We start from the raw sequence: 13,196 nt of genomic DNA, 5'->3' as shown, positions 1-13,196 counted from the left end.
GACAGAAATTTATATCGCAGTTTGGGAGGCTGGCAAGTGCAAGGTTTGGGCAGCTTCTGGCTTCTGGTGGGGACTCCTCCTTCTTGTAGGGGTCCCCCTTCCTACTGTGTCTTCACATGGGGGAGAGATCTTTGGTGTTTCTCCTCCTTTTATTGGGACATCAGTTTTATTAGATCAGGGCTCTGTCCTTAGGACCTCATTTAACTGTAATCCCCTCCCCGAAGGCCTTTTCTCCAGTACAGTCCCATGGGGGTTAGGGTTTCAACATACGAATTTGTGGGGGGACACAGTTCAGTCTGTAGTAGTTACGCCATTCTACCCTATGTTCTTCTAAGATCTACTTCACAACTATTATACTAGGAATTTCCTTTCTCTCCTTGAAAAAAAGAAAAACCAACTTTATATTGACATAAAATGAAACATGCCTCTTTTAAATCCCCAAGTCAGTGAGTATTGACAGATGTAAACCCCCATATAACCACAACCGCAGTGAAGATGGAAAACGTTTCCATCAGCCTAGGGTTTGTTGTACCCTTGGCTGCTGTTCTTCCCCTCGCACATCTGCTTCGCAGCCAGTGATCACCTCCCATCTCTGCAGACTCATTCTGTCTTTGTAAAGTTTCACGGGAATGCAATCCTACAGTAAGTCCTGTCTGGTGACTGGCTTCTTATACTGGATGAGTATATATTTTGGGGATTCATCCCTGTTGTGTGTTCTTTTCTGGGTTGGATTTTCTGTTTTCTGGATTCCATGTCTTCTTGGTTCACTTTTGTTTTGGAAGAGAACGTCCCTGAAGGGGCACATGGAGGGGTAATATTTTGAGACTTTGCTGGTCTGCAAATGTGTCCATGTGCCTTTTCACTTGCTTGATAGCGATTGGTTGGTTGGGTGTATAATTCTAGCGCAGAGTGCTTTTCCCTCCCAGTTGCTCCCTCCACCCTCTGGTTTCCATTGTTGCTACTGGGAAGTCCAGTGCGGCCTGCAACTCGGTCCTTGGTGTCCTGGTCCACCCACCCCACCCTCCAGAGTTTCAGGATATCCTGTGTCCTCTGTATTCTGAAACGTTGTGGTGGTGGTTTGGAAGAGTGCTGTCAGTTCTTTGTGTTGGCCTCTTGATGGGCACTTTGTAACAGGAAGCTTCTCTTTTTCCATCCTCAGATGTTTTTACACATTCGATAAGCTTCCTGGTACTCCCGTGCTTTGAGTTTGGACCTTCTGGTTAATCCTGTTACTATGTTGTCTTCTAATTGCCTGTCTCGTTGGGCATATTGGTTTGTTTTTGTTTTGTTTTGCTTGAATTCCGCTTCTTCAAGATTCCTTTGACTTTGTGGTCCAGTCTTTCTCTTCAGTTTATTTCTGTTATTCTCTTTAATATTTAAGACCTTGTTCTTATTCTCTGCTTCTTAAAAATAGCATCCTGTTCTAGTGTCCCTGAAATAGTAATATCTTTCTGAGGATATCAGTTAAAGTGCATTTTTGAGTTTTTCCCACCCTGTATCCCTCATCGTCCGTCCTCCTCCTTCCTCCAGTTTGGGGTCTGTGCTTTGTGGAGAGGCTTTCCTCAAACGTCTGGTGACCCTTGGCTGTCTCCTCTTGGTGTTCAAGAAAAAGCCGCCCCAGGGCTGGCTGACAGGCTGGCTGTGGGCTGATGGGCTAGCCTCTCTGTTGGGGCATCTGGTGATTAGCGTCTGTGTGATATCGCTCAAGCCATCCAGTTTTTCCGGAGTAGGCTCCTTTAAACACTTTACTTCTGGTCCCAGCCTGATGGCCAGTATTCTTGAGGGTGTCTTGGGGAAGTGGCTTTAGGTGCATGGTCTTTCACTGTGTGTCCTGATTTGGTTCTGGCCCTCTTCCCCACCCTTCACGCAGCCCACCATCTCCAGAGCCCTCCTGGCTCAGCCCCTCCAGAGGGTACACGTCCTGTCTCCTGCAGGGTGGGGACGTCCCTGGCAGTTTTGGGGCTTCTGAGCACGAATATCAGGGAATCTCCGCAGGCACTCAGGCTTAGCATCCTACTCCTCTCAGTTCCGGTTGTCTGCTTTCCATCTCTCCTAAAACCCGTTACTTTCCCTTCTTCTGCTTTCTTTGTTTTGGTGGGTTTTAAGCCTCTTTTATTCTTTTGGTGTAATTTTAGCATGTTTCAGAAAAGAACACAGAAGAGCATGTGTTCATTCTGTCCTGTCTAACCTGAAGGCTCAGTTCCCCATCTCAGCGCTCTGCCAGTTCCATGTAACCTATTCCTCTGCTCAGCCCTTTCTTGTAGATGTTCTTGGTTCCAAGGCCTCCTGTCCTTGTGACTTCAGTTACTGTCCCATTCTGACACTGTCTAAATCATGCCTGTAGTAAGCTCTTCTCCCCATCATTGGCGCCCCACTGCCCACCAGCGTGCCATACCGTTACATGCAGTGCCTCACCTCTGCCTCGGTGGCTGAGCTCCCTGCTTAGCTCTAGATGCTGCTGCTTCCCTTGTCCGTGTCCCCTTTATAGCTTTTCATCAGGCCCCCACATTGTGCTGACCTCTCCACCTGGATGGAGCCCATGCTTCACAGGGAAATGTGACGCCCCGGGGCCATGGTTCATGTGTTAAGTTTGTCCCTGTGGGCATTTTCTAGAGAACTCTGTTTCCCAGCATCAGGCCCAGTGCTTGCTACAGTGTGGGTGTTTAGAATGCATGAATATACTTGGCGGAAACTTTAGAACTGTGATATCTTGGATGGTACCCCATGAAATAACATTGTTCAAAGCTAGGTGTGTTGTGGGTACTTTATTACATTTATTTCCTAACATGAGCATTTGGTCATATATCCTTTTAGCATTTTCCAATTTAAATTTTTGTTGTCTTACCAGAGGATATAGAATTGCAGGCCTCAGTTCTCCTTTCTCTTTGTGATAGAGTGTGCCCACAGTGGTTGTGGGAAGATAACTCTGACATTCCCTTAGGAAGGTCCTCAGCTCCCTTTCCAGGGGAGGGTGCTGGCTCTCTGACCAGCTGTCTGACCCTGGGCCACTGTTACAGGGGTGGCTCTCCTGACCCTAGCTTGCTGATGGCTAAAGCCAGTGGCTCCCCATTTTATTGGCAATACAGAATGGCTGCTCTCCAGTGGCTGCTGGGGCGGGCTGTTTAGAAGGCTTTGCCATTCTGTATTCATCAAAAGCTGAGAGAAATGGTATATATGGGCATTTCCAAAGATATGTCACCCATTCATTCTTCAGAAGTGCTGTTCTGTCATAGGTCCTTTTAAGAATTTCATGAAATAGGGGACGCCTGGGTGGCTCAGTTGGTTAAGTGCTTGCCTTTGGCTCAGGTCATGATCCTGGGGTCCTGGGTTCGAGTCCTGCATCAGGCTGCCTGCTCAGCGGGGAGTCTGCTTCTCCCTCTCCTGCTCCCCCTGCCTGTGTGTGCGCTCGCTCGCTCTCTCTCTCTGACAAATAAATAAAATCTTCATGGGATTTTATTTCAAGTTCCCTCCAAGGGAACTTCATGAAATAGGTTCTTATTCAAGGACACAATAATTTATTACTTAACAAAAGCAAAAAAAATAAAAGCTAGCTCTTATTGCTCACTTATATACCAGGTGTTGTTCTAGTCCTGGTGTAGGTATTAGCTTTTATGAGTATGAACTTACTTAATACTTACAGCAATTCTGAGAAGGTACTATCTCTCTCTCTTTCTCTGTCACATACACACACATATACATCGCCTCCTTTTTTATCTTATTTCTTTAACTGTTCCCATTTTTGCCGATGTGGAGCACGCAAGCCTAGGGAGGTTAGCCTCAGGTTACAGAGCTGGTGAGTGGAAGAGCCAGTGTTCGGCCAGGCAGCCCGAAGTCTGAAGCCGTAGCTACAGTGCTCCACTATATCCCCAGCCCTACACACTGTGCATTTTACCTACAGTTCGTTCAAGCCCATATTAGGTTCAGGACCCCTCTGGATGCTCTGAGACCCCTTTGGGTTAAGCAGGCTCGGATAATTGGCTGCCTGACCAGAGCGTGTTGGCTCCTGCAGAGGCTCGCCCGAACTGAACTGCCCTTTGGACCCCAGAAGCAGCAGCTTTAGGGAAGGAGCCCATGCAGCAGCCTCCCAGAAGTCAGTGCTCCCACTGCCCTGACAGAGCTCCACAGGCTGGGGGTTTAACCCACAGAAGCATACTCTCCCACAGCTCCAGAGGCCAGAAGTGCAGATGTAGGGAGTCAGCCGGGAGGGCTTTGAGAGCAGACTGTTCCGGCCCTCTCCTCAGTATGTCTGAAGCCAGCCTTCCCTGTGTCTCACCGTGTTGCCTGCCTTCTGGGCTTGTCGCCCTCTGGGCTTGCCGCGGTGGCCCAATTTCCCCATTGTGTTAAGGACACCAGTCTTAGTGGATCAGGGCCATCCTCTTTCTTAACTACTTGCATCTGCAGTGACCCTATTTCCAAATAAGGTCACGTTTTGAGACATACGGTTAGGACTTAACATATGAATTTGTAGGGGACACAATTTGTAGGGTCCACAGGGAGGACCCATAAGGAATATTCTAGTCTTTAAATTAAGAATTGTGTTCTCCAGAGCAATTAGTTTGCTTTAAAAATTTTTTGAAGACTGGATCTCATGGGACTGATCCTGTTCTGTCTGCACATGGCTGTATTAAAGCATAGAGCCAAATGTGGCTCCCCGTTGCGAGTATATAGGATTTCAAGCCATGTGTTTTTGGCCTTAATTCTCTTTTGGGACTTTATCTAATTCCTCAGCTTCTAATTATGCTAACTTGCAGTACTTATATGTAACCTGATAAGCCACATTAAATTATCTTAGGAATAGTGAGCGATATAATGAAGCCAGGAACTTTATTTATTTATTTATTTATTTATTTATTTATTTATTTTCCTTGTCTTTTCTGGCTGTCCTTTTGCTAAATCCCTTCCTGTCCTTTCTCAGGTTGGTCTTAGAGTGCTTTCTAACATTTAAAGTTAGACCTTCCTTGAAGGCTTTATTAAAATGAGAAACATTATTTGGAAAGCTTTGGTTTTTGTTCTTGTTTTTGATGACTTTTTTTTCTTCTTGTAGGGAAAATCTTTAAGTCTTATTTGTGGGGCTCTTTCCTGGCTCCTTGACTTTGAGCAGAGGAAACATCAGGAAGAGGCACGTCTCCTTGAAACTGGAACTGTCCCCTTGAGTGACGGGAAGGAGCAGCCCCTGTCTCTCTCATCCTCCTGCAAAGAGACTCCAGAAACCCCGAGGCCGGCAGGAGAGCCTGACTGGGTGACTCAGTTTGTGCAGAAGAAAGAAGAAAGGGACCTGGTGGACCGTCTGAAGGTGAGCTGTGGGGTGACAGGAGCTGGGAGCCTTCCAGGAAACAGGGCTTGGCTGGTGATTTGGGGTTGATTCTGGGGGTTAGCATGTCCTTTGCCTTTGCAGTGCCTCCTTGAGTTAGTGGTGCTGCACCTGTGCTGTCTTTTCAAAGCTGATGTCAACAGGTCTTTTCTAGAGGGGGTGGACGGTTCCCTTCATTACCCAACCAGGGAAGGCGCCTCACCGTTGCCCTTGGCAACGGGGTTCTGTGGCTTCAGATTCCATTAAGGGAATGAATTTGATTGAGAGGATGTGGCTTTGGGACGAAGTGTGTGGACCTCCCACACTGAGGGTCAGGGATGCTGCTGCCCTCCTGGAGTGTTGCCCACGGAAGGGAGAACCGCTCTGCCCGGGACTGTTTAAGAAGGACATGGTTGGGGACTTCGGCAGGGGTTTTCTTTCTGGCTGTTGTTTCACCCTCTAAGAGGAACAGGTCAGGAGGAAGAAGCGAGAGGAGCGCCTTTGGCAGATTTGGCACAATGCACAGCTCAAGTATGCAGCCAAGCGGGTGGTGAGCGCCCTCTGTGGGGGTGGCGGGGACAGTGCGTGGGTGCTGTTGCTCCCCTGGGTGAGTGGCCAGGGCCGACCCCCCACCCCCCAAGCTGAGTTCTCATCCCCCGGTAGCTGGAGCTTGAGCTGAGGTATTGGTACCTTAGACACCGGGAAGAGAGTGAGGCCTGTGGTAGTGACATATGTGTCATCCTCAGTGGTAGCTGCTCAGAGGCTGCTCGGTCCGGGGGGCGGGGGTCCAGTCCTGAGATTTGTTTCTCTTTCCCGCTTGGCGATGCTCCTCTGCAGAGACAAGAGGAAGAAGAGATGGAGCGTCCCCTCTGCCTCAGCAGGGAGATGCTAGCGGCGGGAGCAGAGGCCGAGCCTCGGGAGCCGCTGGTGTCTGGGGAGGAGGAGCTGGTCCTCGCCGAGTATGAGAGTGATGAGGAGAAGGGAGCAGCTCATGGGTGAGACAACGCTTCTCCTTCACCCACTGCCCCTGCTCGGGTTGCCATGGGGGCTCCTATGGGGGCGGCTCCTGTGCCCACAGAGAGGCAGGTTGCTTTGCCCCTCACAAGGCGTCCGAAGGGATGGCGTGCCAGCCCCCTGGCCCCTCTTAGCCGGGCTCCTCAGGAGCACTCGGAAGGCTGGAGATGGTGCCCTTCCATCTGCCGGCGCTGGCTCTGTGGGTCTGAGCTTCGTTGCCCCCACCAGGTTTGCGTCTCCCTGTCACACCCAGCGGGGGCTGTGCCCTAGCCAAAGCCACAGGGCTGGGGACAGAGCATCTGGGCCTTGTAGCCAGCTGGGCCGGCTTTAGTCGTGTGCTTCTTGCTCCCAGACGATACCGTGGGAGCTTTAGGATATAAACCATCAACGTATCCTTAGCCTAAGCTGTTGTCTCCACCGTCCGGTTTCTGTCTGGGTTTCTGATTTGTGAGCAGTAAGCTGCTGGGTGGAATAGAAGACCCTGAAGATGACAGCTGCCCCTTGTTGGGGCCTCCTCTTTCATTTACGCTTCAGTTGCACAGATGCCCTTTGAGGGCCAGCTCTAGGTGCAGCATGGTCCCCCATGCCAAGTCCGCTGGATGCGCCCCCTACCCTGGGCGAGCTTGCATGTGGTTGGAGCTGGGGGGTGGGACAAACACACAGATGGTAGCTGTGCGGAATGAGCGCATTTGCCCAGGAGGAAAATGAAACCGGGGGCAGTGGGTAGAGTGTGGGGTTGCTTCTCTGGGTGAAGCCAGGAGAGGCCTCTGAGTAGGTGAGGAAGGGTGAGAAGGAGCCGTGGGAAGACCTGGAGGACAGGGCTAGTCAGAGGTCTGCTGGTGCCCTGGTCTGGAAAGGGGAGCAGGTTTGGTGGGTTGAGGGACACAGAGAAGGTCCAGGGGCTAAAAGCAAATGAGGTAGAGAAGAGGCAGCTGTCAGTTTGTGTGGGCCTTGGAGTCCCACCGAGGGCGCTGGGTGTCTTTCTCCGAGTTGTGGGGCTGTGGGCCATTACAAGTGGGGGAGCAACCTGATCGGGTTTGGGCATTAGGAAGGGCATTGAGGTCATTTTGACATCAGGGGCTCTGTCCCCAAGGCATGAATGCCCCTAGAGGTCATTCCTCTTGGGCTCCCAGCTTGGAAGGGAGGTTTCCTGCTCCTCTAAAGGTGACACCAGGTCCCATGTGTCCCACGTTGTCATTGATGCTGTGGTGACCAAGTCAGTGTAGAGTGTAACTCCAGCGTCTGAAACCTGCCATTGACGGGTGATGGAGAAAACCTTCACAGTGGGCTGCAGTGCACCCAGCTCCGCTCCCGGCTGCCCTGACTTCCTTCTTTTCCCCTCAGCTTTATTGAGCTACGGGATAGAACACTGTGTGAGTTGAAGTTGCGTACCATGAGGGTTGGATAGGCGTCTGTATTGCGAAGGGACCACTGTGATGAGGTCGCTTAATTCATTACCTCACATACATAATATTTCTTTAAAAATGTGCTGTTTTGGCACCTCTCAAATAAACAATACGGTGTTGTTAACATGGTCACTTGCTTTATTAATTAATAAAGCATTAATTAAAATAATTTTATCATTTATTAATCACTTATTAATGATCATACCCTCTGGCTACCTTCACCCACTTCTGAGCCCCTAGCAATCTACTCTCTACTTCTAGGAGTTTGGGTGGTTTTTTTTTTGTTTGTTTGTTTGTTTGTTTTTTTTATTCTGCACATGAGATGACCCAGAATTTGTCCTTCTTGGACTTGCATCACTTACCACAATGCCCTCAGGGTTCATCTGGATTGTCACAGCTGGCAGAATTGCCTGCCTTTTTATGGCTGTTTTACTGTGTGTGTGACGTGTTATTTATGTATTCATCGGTCCGAGTATGCTTCGGTGGTTTTCATTAGTTGCTGCTGTGAACAGGGAGGTGCAGGGATCTTGAGATATGGATTTTGTTTCCTTTGGGTATATACCTAGAAGTGGACTTGCCTAATCATATGCTACTTAATATTTTTAATTTGGGGGGAATATCCATGCTGTTTTCCAGAGTGGCAATTTATGTTCCTGCCCACAGGACACAGGGTTCCCTTTTCTCCACATTCTTGGCAACACTTAAGTTTTCTTCTTTTCTTTTTTAAAGATTTATTTATTTGAGAGTACACACGTGCGCTTTTGTGCACCTGTGTGCACAAGCATGGTGTGGGGAAGGGAGAAGCAGGCTCCCTGTGCCTGCTGAACAGGGAGCCCAGCATGGGGCTCCATCCCAGCATCCTGAGATCACAACCTGAGTGGAAGGACCTGAGCGGAAGGTAGCTGCTTAACTGACTGAGTCACCCAGGCACCCTTGCCAACACTTAATCTTTTTTGATCGTAGCTATTCTAACAGGTGTGAGGTGATAGCTCATTGTGGTTTGTTTGTTTGTTTTTAAAGATTTTATTTATTTATTTGACAGAGGGAGGGAGATCACAAGTAGGCAGAGCGAGAGAGGGAAGCAGGCTTCCTGCTGAGCAGGGAGCCCGATGCAGAACTCCAACCCATGCAGAACTCCAACCCAGGACCCTGAGATCGTGACCTAAGCCGAAAGCAGAGGCTTAACCCACTGAGCCACCTGGGCACCCCACTCATTGTGGTTTTGATTTGCATTTCCTTGGGGGATCAGCATCTTTTCACGGACCTGTTGACCATTTGTATGACTTTGAAAAAATGTCTGTTCAGTTCCTCTGCTTGTTCTTCATCAGATCATTTCTTTTTTGCTCTTGAGTTTTAGGAGTTCCTTATATATTTTGGTTTTAAGCCCCTTATCATCAGATAGGTGGTTCGCAAATATTTTCTCCCATTTTTTGGTTCCTGTTCCATTTTGTTGATTATTTCTTTTGCCGTAGCAAAAGCTTTTTATTTTGACATAGTCCCACTTGTTTATTCTTGCTTTGTTTATACTTTTGATGTCACAGTGAAAGAAATCACTGTGAAGACCAATGTCGTAAAGCTTGTTTCTGTGTGTTTTCTTCTAGGAGTTTTAGGCCTCACATTTAAGTCTTTAATCCCTTTTGAGTTAGTTTTTGTAAGTGGTGTAGGATAGGGATTGCATTTCATTCTTTTGCATGTGACTCTTTGTTTCTTCAGCACATACTGAAGAGACAGTCTTTTCCTCATTGAGTATTCTTGGCTCCCTTGTCAAATACTACTTTACTGTATATGCATGGGTTTATTTCTGGGTTCTGTTCCATGAGTCTTATGTGTCCGTTTTTATGCCAGTACCTTCCTGCATTGATTATTCTACTGTTTTTTTTTTAAGAGTTTATTTATTTATTTCACAGAGATCACAAGTAGGCAGAGAGGCAGGCAGAGAGAGAGGAAGGGAAGCAGGCCCCCTGCTGAGCAGAGAGCCCGATGTGGGACTCGATCCCAGGACCCTGAGATCATGACCTGAGCTGAAGGCAGCGGCCTAACCCACTGAGCCACCCAGGCGTCCCTATTCTACTGTTTTTATGCCAGTACTGTACTCTTGATAATCATACTGTTGAAAATCAAAACGTGTGATGCCTCCAGCTTTGTTCTTCTTTCTCAAGGTTGCTTTGGCTATTTGGGGTCTTTTGTGGTTGCATATGATTTTTAGGATCTTTCTTTTCCTATGTCTGTTAAAAATATTGTTGGACTCTTAATATAGGATGGCACTGGATCTATGAATGGATTTCAATAGTGTGGACATTTCAGCAGCATGAATTCTTCTGACCTGCAAACATGGGACGCTCTGTCGTTCGTGTCTTCTTTGGGTTCTTTCATCAAAGTCTTGTAGCTGTGAGTGTGTAAGTGTTTACCTCCTGAGTATTTTATTGTCTTTGATGCCATCGTGAACTAGACTGTTTTCTTTATTTCTATCTCAGATAGTTTATTGTTAGCATGCAGAAATGAAATTGATTTTTGTATGTTGATTTTGTACCTTGCAACTTCACTGAATTTGCTAATTAATCCTAACAGTTTTTTGGCATGATCTTCAGGCTTTTCCTGTGTATGATCATGTCATTTGCTAACAGGTAGTTTTACTTCTTCCTTCCCAGTTTGGATGCTTTTTCTTTTACTTGACTGATGGGTCTGGCTAGGACTTCCACTGTATTGCAGAGAAGAGGTAAAAGTGAGCACCTTCGTCTTAGTATTGTCTTAGTGGGAAAGCTTTCACTGCTGAGTACAGTGTTAGCTGTGGGCTTGTCACAGATAGCCTTTGTCGAGGGACGTTCCTTCTGTACCTCATACGGCAGAGTTTTTTTCATGAATGGGTGTTGGGTTTTGTCATTTGTTTTTTCTGTGTTACTGAGATGATCATGTGACTTTTGTCTATCATTCTGTTGACTGATGTGTCACATTTACTGATTTGAATATGTTGAGCCATTCTTGTCTTTCAGTCAGGAGCCCCACTTGATAATGGGGCGTGATCCTTTTTGTGTGCTATTGAACTCCCGTTTGCTAACATTTTGTTGGGAGTGTTTGCATCTGTCTTTGTCGGGGATATAGTAGCTTGTGTATCTTATGTAGTGTCATTATCTGGCTTTGATACTGGGGTAATACTGGCCCCATAAAATGAGTTTGGGAGTGTTCCTTCTCTTCTGTGTTTTGGAAGAGTTGGAGAAGGGTTGGCATTGTTTCTTTAAATATTGAAATCAGCATCAGTCTGGCCAGTTAAATTATCTGGCCCTGGGCTTTTCTTTGTTGGTGCTAGAGGGCTGCCTTAAGCACAGATTTCAGGACTTGGATTAGAACGAAAACTTCTGACCCTGCCCAGGATTGAGATGGTCAGACCTCTTTAGGCATCTCACCTCGGGGAGGTAGGAAGTGCTCTGCAAACCCTTTGCCACCTGCCTCCGAGATTACTTGCCTGCTCCTGGACTTCTCCTCGAGACCCCGCTCTCTGGGGACAAGAGAAAGGACTTGAGTGGAGTTTGTGAATATTAGAGTAACAAAGTGCTACTACCCAGGGCTTTGGCCTGAGCCATTAATCCTGCAGATTAACTCCTACAGCTTCCATGCCTTGGTATTTGGAGAGGGAGGAGGAGCCTCTCTGAGAACACAACCAGTTTTTTTATTGTTGTTTTTGTTTTTTTTTTGTTTTTAAGATTTTATTTATTGGGGCACCTGGGTGGCTCAGTCGTTAAGCGTCTGCCTTTGGCTCAGGTCATGATCCCAGGGTCCTGGGTTGGAGTTCTGTATCAGGCTCCCTGCTCAGCAGGAAGCCTGCTTCTCTCTCTCCCACTCCCCCTGCTTGTGTTCCCTCTCTCACTGTGTTTCCCTCTGTCAAATAAATAAAATCTTAAAAAAAAAAGATTTTATTTATTTACTTGACAGAGTGAGTGAGAGTGAGAGCACAGGCAGGGGGAGCAGCAGAGGGATAGGGAAAAGCAGACTCCCCACCAAGCAGGGAGCCTGAGGTGAGGCTCAGTTCCAAGACCCTGGAATCATGACCCAAGCCGAAGGCAGACATTTTACTGACTGAGCCACCCAGGTGCCCCAGCCAGTTCTGAATATAAAATTTCTGCTCTTCCTTTCTTCACACATCCTGCTTCTTATCTAGATCCTGTTGAGTTTGCTTACCTTGTGCTACATGATTTAAATCAAGGCCTGTCAGACATAGGGTTCTGAACAATTATTTATTGACCAGAAAGGCAACCCTATAAATAATTCCTTTTCTAATTGCACAAGGGAATTAGCATTTCTGCTTAAAAAAAAAAAAAATTCCCAGGTGAACAAAAAGAATCCCAGTGATGGGCCTGTAGGGGGAATGTGTCTGTAAAAGATTTTGTTTGGGGGGGAGCCTAGACTAATAATGTCAGCTAACCATTCCACCTCGTAATGCAGACTTGACCTCCCTCCCAGTCCCTCAGTGCATGTGGGCTCTTCCTTCATTGCCGGGAGGGGTGAGGTGCCAAGGAGAGAAGAGGTTTATCAGGTTCTGGGCGACAGCATCTTTTTCCAGTCAGTTGTGGCTTCCTTCAGGAAATGTGCTTGGAGTTCCTGCCATGTGCCATGGCCGGGGTGAGTCCCCTGGCCCTCTCAGAAGCAAGACACCCCAGAGTCTTGTCTGCAACATGAGTCTAGAGAGGAGGACAGACCCAGAATAAGTGCTTTTGAAGGAGGTAGGTGTTGCAAAGAACAGGTGCAGGGGGCCACAGCAGTGTGGCGAGGGGCTGGCCGAACCTCTCGGGGAAGTGGAGGAAGGCAGCCGTGTTTATGTGGGCATCTCAAGGTTGACACAGTTGGCTAGGTAAAAGAGGAAGTGAGGGGCGAGCGCCTACCAGGCAGAGAGAACAGCATGTCCGAGGCTGCGAGGGGGTGAAGAGCACAGTTCTGTGGGGACTGAGAGAACTCCAGTTCGCTGGAGGCGTGCACAGTAAGGACGGAGTACCCTTTGATGACAGACAGAGTCGGACAGTGAATGGAGGTTTTGGGAATACCGTGCCCCTTTCTCCTTTCTCTCGTGAGTGCTGGGGGGAGGATCGGGCTGGTATTAGCTCGGTGCATCTCTCTGACCCAGTGGGAAAGCAAGCAGGCACTTGCTTTGGTGGAACTTTGTTGCTGGGATGTGTCTTGTCTGTCTCTGGCTCAGAGCTCAGCCTCAGCTCTGCTGGCCTCCGATGACAGGGACGGAATCTGGCTTAGGTCCAGGGCTCGTTGTGGGCATGCAGTAGGTGCTCACTCAAGTGTGTCTTCAGGTGGCCTGAGTTCTCTGAGTTTCTGTGTTCTTTTCTCTCAGAGTGGACGAGGATGAGGATGACCCAGAGGAAGAACATGTAACTAAGGTAAGACATTGTGTCGTGGGTATTTTGGGATTGGTCCTGAGTCCAGGGCTCTGTGTCTGCCTCCCTTGGCTGCTTCTCGCTCTGTCATCAACAAAGATCCTCCAGTCT

The 13,196-nt window shown here is 48.0% G+C and overlaps 1 pseudogene; it reads left to right on the top strand.

The window, feature by feature from the left end:
* The window catches only part of LOC116593892, a 37,767-nt pseudogene that overhangs the window by 4,134 nt on the left and 20,437 nt on the right, over window positions 1–13,196 (top strand).

The sequence above is a fragment of the Mustela erminea genome, chromosome 6 (assembly GCF_009829155.1).
Source record: "Mustela erminea isolate mMusErm1 chromosome 6, mMusErm1.Pri, whole genome shotgun sequence".
Classification (NCBI taxonomy): Eukaryota; Metazoa; Chordata; class Mammalia; order Carnivora; family Mustelidae; genus Mustela; species Mustela erminea.
This window is presented reverse-complemented; position numbering and strand designations above follow the sequence as displayed.